The following is an 11,881-nucleotide window of genomic DNA, read 5'->3' on the forward strand; positions in this document are numbered from 1 at the left end:
ACCCACTTCTATGCACAAATTGTTATTATTAATTCAACATCTTGAGGATTTTTAGTTTGTTTTCTCAGTTCGTATTAATTGTGTCATTACCAAATCATCTTTTACTGTAATCGTAGCAAAACAGACTTAATTTAACTATTATTTGCTAATTATTTCACCTTTACATTTAATCCCTTTTATTTATTTTTTCTAAATTTATTTAACCTGCGCAAAACATTTTCTCATGATATGAAACTTGAAAATTACAGTTGTTTGACAAAATGTGAAAACCTGTTCAGTTGTTTTAGTTTCTCTCCTAATTAGTTTCTACTACAAAAAACACTTCTCTCATAATAGGTAGTTTAAACGTTAAAATGGCAAATGCCGTTATATGCTAAATACAAATAAATTTTCTGTCTAAAGACCTTTTTATTACCTGGGCAACGCTGGATAGTGCAGCCAGTTAAAGTATATATATACATTCAAATACATACCAACATACCAACATGTATACGACCACATGTTTTCCAATGAATTGGCTTCTCCAAAGTAAGAAGTGTTGTTTAAAGATACTACATCTAATCTTAGGCCTACATCGATATGAATTTTATCCAGAGTGAGTAATCATGTGTCTAGTTAAATGTCAGCAGGGAGCAAACCTACAACTGCATAAATCACATTGAAATGGTTTCTTTCCAGCATGAGTCTTTATGTGACTTGTTAGAATATTACAATGAATAAACCTACTACATCAAAACTTTCACCACAATGGCATCTCTAGTGTGTGTTTTCATGTTTGTCACTCAACTAGTGTGACGATTCCAGCTTCTACTGCGCATCTAACACTGAAACTACTTCTCTCCAGAATGAGTCCTCATGTGGTCTGCTAGACCCCTGCAATGAAAAATTTTGATACTTACCGAACATCTTACATCAAAATAGGTTTTCTACAGTGTGAGTCCTCAAGCAGCTTTTTAGATTACTGTGACGAAAAAACCTGCTACTGCACACATCACATTGTAACGCCTTCTTTCCAGTGTCCGGAGTCCTCATGTGGTTTGCGAGATTGTTGCGCTGAGTAAACCTACTACTGCACATCTCACATTGGAAGGACTTTCTCCAGTATGAATCTTCATGTAACTTGCTAAATCACTTTAATACGTAAACCTACTACTGCATATCATACACTGAAAAGATGATTGTTGAAGAAATGGTGTCTTCAAAGCACTAATATATAATGATTTTTGTAGTGGAACATTTGGTCCCTCTGAAATGATTTTGGTCCACAATATTAACCTACAATGCAAGAAAATGCTTACTCATCAAAAAATGTAAACTTTTGGATTACTACATGAATATTAGAATTTTTACCTTAAAGCAGCAGTTTCATAGATGGCACAATTTCTTTTACACTTTCAGTCAGAAAAGCTAAAACATTGATGCTGTGAAACATCTTAACAGTTTGGGGGCACACAGCTATGTATTACCACACACACGAGTTTTATCATGTCACAAAAGTATCTTATGAACCATATGAATAATGGAAGAAGATTTTTGAGTGCCCATCTCATAGTTGTGTAATTTGGGTAACAATTCAAACATATAGTCTAAGTTCAGCGGGAAAATATCAAAATTTACTATTAATGTCCAAACCAACCATCAAATGTAAAACATTTATTATGAAGGACTATTTTGGATGACTAAATTTAAATGTCACTACTTTTCTACACATATTTCCTTGTGCTGCAACAGCCACACATGTTACAGTTAAGCAACAATTACATTACATGTGTTTTGAGGCAAAGACTTTTTTGTGTGTCAGTCAGTTGGATTCATTCTTTTTAAATAAGTTGAAATAATTAGCACTGTTATGTCAGATATGTACTTGCACTTAGCTGTTACATATTATTAGTTAGGCAAACTAAGAAGTTTATAATAAGTTTGTGCTTGGTGAATTCTAATATAAAAATTGCAAATAATGTCAATAAGAAATTTTAAACTGACAAAAAATTGTTCATAAAGTGTTTCAATGGAATTTAATCCAAATACAGTCCAAAGTAGAGTTGCCTCGATTTTGATATTGGAATCGGTATTGGTGCCGATAAGGGCATCAAGTATCTGAATCGGTATCAGCCGATCTTTTCTTAAAAAATTTGAAATTTCAGATACTTTGCACAGATCAATTATTAAACAGAAAACAATAGTTTAGATTGTTACGCAGATAAAGATCATCAGCTGCAAGCTCATTACCCTTACCTAATGAATTCCGGACCTGCCACACTATTTATTTCATGTGTATAGCCTGATCAACATCGACGCAGCTAAGGAACCTTTTTGCTTTAGTCGGGACGTGATCGCAATGTGTGGTATTTTCTAATTACGGCAATGGGACTTATTGCAGTCAATCACGAACAAGATAGCAAAGAAGGGAAACAAGAATGCAGTGTATTATTACTATATAATAACATTACAAAGGTAATTTAAGCCGGCAATGCATAAAGTAATCTATCTCTTGTCATCCTGAGGATACATAGTTTGGTTGTTTTTCTCTTTTATTATATTTATTCACACATTAACTTTTGAAATTTGTCTAAACAATTATGATCCTACAGACTAAAAATTCCCCTGTCATACAGCCCACAACTAAAGTGATATTGGAAAAAAGAAAGGGAACTGATGGTTGAGAAATGCAATATTAGCAGTCAAATAGCACTGCAGTGCAATAGGATAACCGCAATGGTAGCTGTAATATACTGGGTGTGGGTGTTATTATATACAACAAACAGCAATAATAAAAAGAAAAAATTATATGTTTATATCTCTCCCCCTGCAATAGGAGAAATGCAATATTAGAAGTAAAATGCACTGATATTATTAGAATAACCAATGTTATTAGTATAGTAATACAGTAATAATAGAAAACCAATGCACAATTTTGTTTACATTTCAAAACGTCATAGCTAACAATTTCAAGAAGTTGTGACATTTATATAGATTTTTAGAAAATCTATTTAATAAAACTATTTAGGAAAAATAATAACAGTAACATATTGTCCAACATCTATCACTATATACTTCGATCTTGTAAATTCGAATGCTTATTCTTATAATTAAATCTTATAAAATCGAATAATTATTCTTATAATTAAATCTTATAAAATTGAATAATTATTCTTATAATTAAATATTGTAATAATCTCATAAGAATCGTTAAAAAAATATCATCGTCCTTTACTTTACTTTCACTGCTTTGGACATCAGTTAGAATACCAAAGTACTCAAAAGTGTCCAAAATGTCAGTTACTTGGAAATCGGCAAAAAAACAAACGATTATATTTCTGTACTTCTACATTAATTACAGAAACTTTCAGCAATTCGACAATGCTATAGACTGGTGAAATGGGCATGTTCTTTTTTTGTGAAATGCGCACGACTTAATGGTTCTATTCTCTGTCGCTCGGCATTTCGTTTGCCGATCTTAATTTTGATAAAAATAAGGCTTGGCAAGTTTTAATAATGATTTTAGGCCAAATTATTCTGTCTATTTATGTATAATCCGGTCAGATGGGTAAGGTTTAGGAAATTTTCTACAAATAATAAAGACTTGGTAACATATTTAAATAGGTTTATGTGTTTTGTATCGTTATTATACTTAAATGAGTCCATTGAAAAATGGTTAAATTTGCTGATGAGATTTTGGTAAAAGAGTTTGCGACGGCCGTTTATGAATAATTTTCATGAGTTGTGTGCACATGTGCGTTTATCATAAATCTCCCAACCAATCGTTTCGCTCGTGTTTAGTCGTGGGATCATTTGATGAGCTAGTTCTTGTGAGTGAACTATTGGAGGTCTTCCTATAAATTAAACAAACGCTGTTCTTTCACAATTGCTAACTGTTATGTTTCTGCACAGAAGCAATTAAATAGAGTATTAAATTAGAGGAATGGTTTATTGCACACTCCAGAGACAACTGATTTGATAACAGAAAACCCAAGTATTTATATGTTTGGTCATAGAAAAGCTTTGTAAAAAGCTACAAGCATTATTAATAGCTATAATGAGACAGTACTATATAATATTAGCTTGTATAAAGCTTTAGCTAAAAAGCATAATGTTTGTTGGCAAAGTACCAGTAATACTTGGCACTTGCATGACACCTCCTCACTAAGCTAAAGGTTCTTTCTGGTTCTCTTAGACCTTCGGGGTTTGTCTCTGCTATACTCATCTCCATCAGGTAGACGAGGGTTGCGTGGTCTTCTTCTAGACGGAGGTTGCTCTGTTACAGTTGTAGGGGCTGGTAGTTGCAGTTTTGTCTCCTCTGTTATATCAGGTTTATCTCTAGGGTCTTGATCTTCTTCTGTTGAGTATCTTGGTCTGAGTTGTTCAACATGTCTTCTCCAAGTAGGTCCCTTTGGTACCACTTTGACATTGAGACTACGAGTTCCATATATCTTAGTAACAATGGCTGGAACCCATCTAGGTTGTCTGTTGCGTCTAGGTCCATGATACAAGGCATAGCATGGTGCTCCAAGATTGTAGCTGTGTATCTTGCTAACTGTCTTTTCTGCCGATCGGTTGACTTCTCTGGATTGATGAAACTGTGCTATGTGTGCGGGTGATGGCAATAGGGTGTCAATCTTGCATCTCATCTGTCTTCCATTCAGCAGCTGACTGGGAGAGTATCCTGTAGGAAGTGGTGTCCTTCTATAGTGCATCAGGAACTGTTGTAGTGCAGATTTAGGTGAGAGTGACGATTTCTTCATGGCTTGTTTGAAGGATTGTACTAGTCTTTCAGCTGCGCCATTTGTAGCTGGATGGTAGGGTGCTCCAGTGAGGTGAACAATGCTTCTCTCTTGACACCACTGCTGAAACTCTCCTGAGGTGAAGCTGGTAGCATTGTCAGTGACTATGGTGTGAGGGTATCCAAAGTGTGCGAATATCTCCTCTAAGATGTCTGTGGTAGCTCTGGTAGAAGTAGATGACGTCCTGTGTATGCATGGATACTTTGAGTAGGCATCTATCATCACTAGCCATTGGCTGCCCATGAAGTTCACTGCATGATCTAAGTGAAGACGACTCCATGGCTTCTCAGGTAGCATCCAGGGATGTATAGGATACTTCTGTGGAAGCTTCTGGTGTTCAGCACAGGCAGTGCACTGTCGGCTTGTCTCCTCTATATCAGAGTCAATGCGAGGCCAATAGACAGCCGTTCGAGCTAGCTTCTTCATTCTTTCCCTTCCAAAGTGTCCAAGGTGAAGGATCTTTAATACTTCCTGTTGTAACTTGACAGGAATGACTACTCTGTTGCCATATAGAAGACAACCTTCAGTGATAGAAAGTGAATCTGAGATCTTGTGGAAGAGTGACAGCTGAGTCTCCTTCATCTCTTTGTTACCAGGCCATCCTTCTGCTGTGTAGCGCATTACTGTGGCTAGTGTTGGGTCTTTCTTTGTCTCCTTTGCTAGAACATTGTAGTCTGTAGAGTTGAGCTGTTGTCCAATAGTGTGAATAGTGCATACCGTATCAACATCATCCTCATCTTCTCTTGCATCAAACTCTTTATCAGGTCCAACTGGCAGTCTTGAGAGGACATCTGCATTTTGATGATGCTGGGTAGATCTGTATTCTATGGTGTAGTCATACTGATTTAGTACCAGTGCCCATCTTGCTAGTCTGTTGGCTGCTAGAGCTGGAACTCCTTTGGTAGGTCCTAGAAGTGTGAGAAGAGGTCTGTGGTCAGTTACCAAGATAAACCGTCGACCATACAGGTACTGGTGATACTTCTTTAGAGCAAATATGATTGAGAGAGCTTCTTTTTGTATTTGTCCATATTTCCTCTGTGTGCTGGTCAGTGTTTTTGAAACATTGGCTATTGGTCTCTCACTTCCATCAGGATAACGATGAAATAGTACAGCTCCCAGTCCAGTTTCTGAAGCATCACATGAGATTCCAATGTCAAGATCTGGGTTGAAGTGTGCTAAGACACTATCAGTTGATAGCATATCTTTCAGTTTGTTGAAGCTCTTTTCTTGTTCAGTGCCCCACTTCCAGGTCTCTCCTTTGCGTGTCAGTTTGTGCAATGGTCCTGTGAGTTGTGACAGATTGGGTATGAACTTGCTGTAGAATTGTGTAGCTCCTAAGAAAGATCTTAGCTGAGTTAAGTCTGTTGGGACTGGCATCTGTTGTACTGCATCTGCCTTCTTTCCTTTAGTGATTCTCTTTGAAGTGAGTTTGTGTCCCAGATACTCTACTGTAGGTTGAGCAAAACAGCACTTGTCTTTTCTACATCTGAGCCCTCTTTCTTCTAATCTTTGAAGAAGTCGACGTAAGTTTTGTAGATGGCTCTCTGCATTGGCTCCACTCACTAGTATATCATCTAGGTATACTGCTACTCCTGGGAGGTCTTGTGTCAGTTGCTCCATGATTTCTTGAAAATACCCTGGTGCTGAGCTTATGCCAAAGGGCAACCTCTTCTGTAGTAGTACTCCTCGGTGTGTTGATAGTGCTAGTCGTCGTTGACTTTCTGGTGCCAACAATATTTGATTGTAGGCATCTGCTAAATCAATCTTTGTGTAGCAATAGCCTCCACCTAGTTTTCTGATTAGATCTTCTGGTAGTGGGATAGGTTTCCTATGTGTTTCTAGCTGATTATTGATAGTCTTGGAGTAGTCTCCACATACTCTGATCTTCCCTGCAGCTTGACCTGTTGTAGATTTGCGTACAGGTACAACTGGTGTTCCATACTGGTTGAATTGAGTTGGTTCCCATATGCCTTTAGCTACACCTGCTTTGTATGCTTGGTTGAGCTCTTCTGTCAAGGCAATAGGAACTGGTCTGGGTCGGCAGAAGACTGGCTTTGTTGAAGGTTTGAAGTTTATCTCTAGTTCAAAGTTCTTGAGACATCCTAGCTCGTCTTTGAATATTTCTGGAAATTCTTTGCACATCTCCTTACACTTGATTTGTAACCTCCCATCTGGCTGGTTCTCTGTGATTGTTGATACAAGGTTCTGTTGTAGCTTGTCATCAATAGAGATGCCTAGTTGCTGTATAGCAGTTCTTCCTAGTAGGTTGAGATCTTGTACAGCACTAATCACAAATGGTAGTCTGACTTCTTTCTGTGCATCCAATTGGGCAGTTAGCTCACATCTGCCAAGCGTCTCTATGAGATGTCCTGAGGCTGATTTGTAGTTAACTGTAGTAGGTTTTAGGTTTGGCTTTCCTAGCTTCTCCCATATTGATTTACAGATGAATTTGTCACATGCTCCAGTGTCCAGTTCAAGTGTGAAGTTGTCTCCCTCCAGTTTGATGTTTTCAGCAAGTTTCACCATCTTGGTTGATGTGCATTCTATCATCTTTACTGGTTTTTCTGCTGCAGATGATTTCTTTTTCTTGCATGCTCTTTCTATGTGACCTTGTTTAGAACAAAAGTTGCAGGTGGCTGCTTTGAATCTGCAGTCATCCGCTGTATGGTTAGTTCGGTCACATCTGTAGCATAGCTTTCCTTCCTTCTGCTTGTCAGGTGTAGAGCTGTTTTTCTGGATTGGTTTGTATCTTGATTTCTGTTGAGCAACCTTGTTGACTTTAGACGAGTTTCCATAAACTGTCTCTTTGGCAACTTTAGCTGCTTCTTCTGTTTCCTGTGCTACCTGTATAGCTTTGTTGAAGTTGAGTTCATTGTCCTTGACCTTGAAGAGAGATTTTAGAACTGCTTCATTGTTTACAGAGCAGATAAATCTTGTTCTGAGAGCCTCATCTAATGGATCTGTAATGTCTATGAAGGCACATGTAGTTGCATCCTGACGAATTCTGGCAGCTAACTCTTGAATAGTTTCTCCAGGTTTCCTCTGCATGTCACTCCAATACTTGTAACGCTCTCTAACAATGAAGCGCTTAGGGTCATACTGGTCTTTGAGAAATTCCAGTATTTCATCCATGTTGAGGTCGTTGATCTGCTTGGGTGTTGAAAGCTGAGCTGCCATATTACTAAGCTGCTTGTAGAGTGTAGGCTGTTGGTTGGTGAGAAAAGTGCCAGCAATCTTGTCTTGATGAATAGAATTTGCTGCAATGAATGTGTTGAATCTGTCTATGTAATCTGTTAGTAGCTCTGCTGTTGGGTCAAAACCTGGGAAGGCTGGAACAGCGGTTGCAGCTGTTTCTTGTTTCCGTTGTAGGTTTTGTAGTAGTAGCTCCATCAGTTTCTTATTCTCCTCCATTCTTTCATCTTGCTGACGTCTGTATTCCTCTTGTTGCTGCTTGAACTCCTCATGCTGCTGTTGTCTATGCTCTTCTTGCTGCTTTCTCTGCTCCTCTTGCTGCTGTCTCTGGTCCTCCTGCTGCTTCTGCATTAGTTTGATCAGGTCTGCTACTTCTGCCATTGTAGTGGTGCAATTTTGAACAGTTACTCTTGTAATAAACTAGAACTCTTTGTATCGATTTTATCAATGATAAAATCTGAAAACTCTTTGTAACTGTTTAAAAGAGAAATCCTTGTCGCCAATTAGCTTCTGTTATGTTTCTGCACAGAAGCAATTAAATAGAGTATTAAATTAGAGGAATGGTTTATTGCACACTCCAGAGACAACTGATTTGATAACAGAAAACCCAAGTATTTATATGTTTGGTCATAGAAAAGCTTTGTAAAAAGCTACAAGCATTATTAATAGCTATAATGAGACAGTACTATATAATATTAGCTTGTATAAAGCTTTAGCTAAAAAGCATAATGTTTGTTGGCAAAGTACCAGTAATACTTGGCACTTGCATGACACTAACGTTGTTGTTGTTTTTGTTGACCACAACAATAAATAAATACAAACAAATAAATGCATTATTATTTATATTTTCTATAATAAATAAACAATTATCTGAGCAACACAAAAGATCTGAAACAATATCTGAATCGGATTATTTCTCAATAAGAATCGGTGTATCGGATCGGTATCTGAATCGGTATATCGGATAGGTGTCTGAATCAGCTGGTGAATTTAGAATCGGGGCATCTCTAGTCTAAAGCCAATCCGCTTGGAACAAATAGGTAAGTTTCATCAATTGACAAACTTTCAAAGATAAAATTTTATGTTTTGAAGCGAATAATTATTTTTCAGTTTGAGCCATGAGTTGGTTGTTCATACTGAATGATTGGACTAGCTAAGTAAATCTACAGCACTCTGACAACTTATATCAATAGGAACATCTGTAAAAAACAAGTCAATGCTGAACTAGAAGAATGACATGACAAAAAAAGGAAAATTGGCTATTAGCAAAGGTTTTGAGATGGCAAAAACAAGGTTAGAGTCATCACCAAGTTGGTGCAATTGCAAAAACAAACTGGTTATGTCTGCAAGAGGTACTACGACGAAGGAATTCATTACTGTATTGTTATTTTGTGATGGAGTCAGGGTTCAAAACACACTTAATGTCATGTAAGGATGTGACCTTGACATGGATAAGAAAGCACGAGAGACAAATGAGTATTGGAGACCGGTGAAAATGCAGCAAAACAGAAGGAGACAAAAAAGAGATATACTACAAACCTGATTTACCAAACAATACATGGTATCAGGACCGGGAATAGACAAAGAGCTTTTGGTTAAGTGTTAGTTGAGTCCAGAATATGCTGACTATAAGTGAGAGATTGATTTATTTAGATTCTTACAAAACCACCATTGAATTCCTCAAAATGGGTCTATGACGAAAAAATCTAATAGTATTTTGTGATGGATTAATAGTTTAAAATGCATTTAACAAGTCAATAAACTGAAAAATGTGTTTCTTAGCAAAATGAGTTGAATGCAATTGTCTCATACCCTGCAGCATGTTACCAATGAGACGATCAACTTTTGAGAAAAAAGGATGTACATGTAAATCATGTGACAGCGAGCGTCCTGCAAAATATGGAACCAAATTTTGATGAAGCATCTTAAAAAAGAATGTTTATCTAAGAGAAGATCTGCTAATCTGATTTGACTAGAGAAAACCAAGCTGAATCACAAATTATTTCTAATCTTTATCATTTGCTCAGAAATACACAAATCACAACCAAGTTTTAACTGCTGCCGTTTAGGAGTAGCTAAATGCAAAACAATTGTGATGCTAACTTTATAGAAATGTGGTGTAGAAAAAAAAACAGAACGGCGATTCTCTTTTTCTACTGCCCACTACTCATGCTTTAAACTGAAAGCAATATTACTATCGATAATTTACACCTAGTCATACATGATTATGCTATGAACCACTTTTATAGGCCAATAAAATATTTGAAAATAGTTTAGCGTGAGTTTTAAAAAGTAATATACAATCAAGAGATTCATCTCAAAGGTATGAAAAATTAAGCACCCTTAACTAAATGGAAAACGGACTAACCACTCACACAAACACAATGATTATTAATTAGCTGCTAACAGCATGATACTATACATGTAGTTGTTACCTTGACGCCTAGAAGAATAAGTGTGTTGTGTGTTAGAGCAAGTATATCTGTGCATGAATGTGCATAAAGTTCCGCCTTTATGAAAGCAATTGAATGGATGTTTTAAACGAATAGTTAGTAGCTATTGCTCAAGTGGTATACTTAGCCGCCGGAGATTTGTGGATATTCACTGTGGTTTTGGCGATTATGACTTATGGACAATTCCAAATAGTGATGTGCAGACCTAACAAATCAGGTTCCATGCCATGCAGGTAACATTGAGACAGTTTAGCAAAGAATCTCCTGCATTGAGATGATTTACAAACTAGAAAGTAAAACACGAACTCTGAAAACAAGTAACCGATATGTCATCATTAGTTGTATTGATAGCGAAAAGCCTCAAATGAAGAGTTGCATTCTCTTTTAAATCCGATTGTATCAACAAAGAGTAGACAATCCCCCAATTTATGTTGTCATACTTGAGTTTATGCAGGCATTTTTTATAATTATCAATGATACAACACAATTTTACTCTCAGTGTGTAAGTTAGTATATACATAAATTATATATACAAACAGTCAATTTTTTAGTATAAGTGTTTAGTGATGAATAGTAACTTCAACTAGCTACACTACTCCTCCAATAAAAATGATGCAAGCACATTTGTCAACAATCTTCAGTGGGCAAACACCACTACTTACAGTTCACTCCATACACTGCACTACATACACTGCACTACATACACTCTACTACATATGCTCTACTACATACACTCTACTACGTAAGCTCTACTAAATATGCTCTACTACATACGCTCTACTACGTAAGCTCTACTAAATATGCTCTACTACATACGCTCTACTAGGTACACTGAACTACATACGCTCTACTACATACGCTCTACTATGTAAGCTCTACTACATAAACTCTACTACATCCACTCTACTACATACACTGCACTACGTACACTGCACTACATAGACTCCACTACATACGCTCTACTACGTACACTCTACTACATACACTCTACTACATACGCTCTACTACGTAATCTCTACTAAATATGCTCTACTACATACGCTCTAGTACGTACACTGAACTGCATACGCTCTACTACGTAAGCTCTACTACATCCACTCTACTACACACACTGCACTACGTAAACTGCACTACATACACTGCACTACATAGTCTCCACTACATACGCTCTACTACATTGACTCTACTACATACACTCTACTACACACTACTACATGCGCTCTACTATGTAAGCTCTATTACATGCACTGTACTACATACGCTCTCCTACATACGCTCTACTACGTAAGCTCTACTACATGCACTGTATCACATAAAGTCCACAACATAAGCTTCACTACATACACTCTACTACATACACTCTATACATACACTGCACTACATAGACTCCACTACATACACTGTATACTCTACTACATACACTGTAAACTACTGCATATAGTCTACACTCCATTA

The sequence above is a fragment of the Watersipora subatra genome, chromosome 2 (genome assembly GCF_963576615.1).
Source record: "Watersipora subatra chromosome 2, tzWatSuba1.1, whole genome shotgun sequence".
Taxonomy (NCBI): Eukaryota; Metazoa; Bryozoa; class Gymnolaemata; order Cheilostomatida; family Watersiporidae; genus Watersipora; species Watersipora subatra.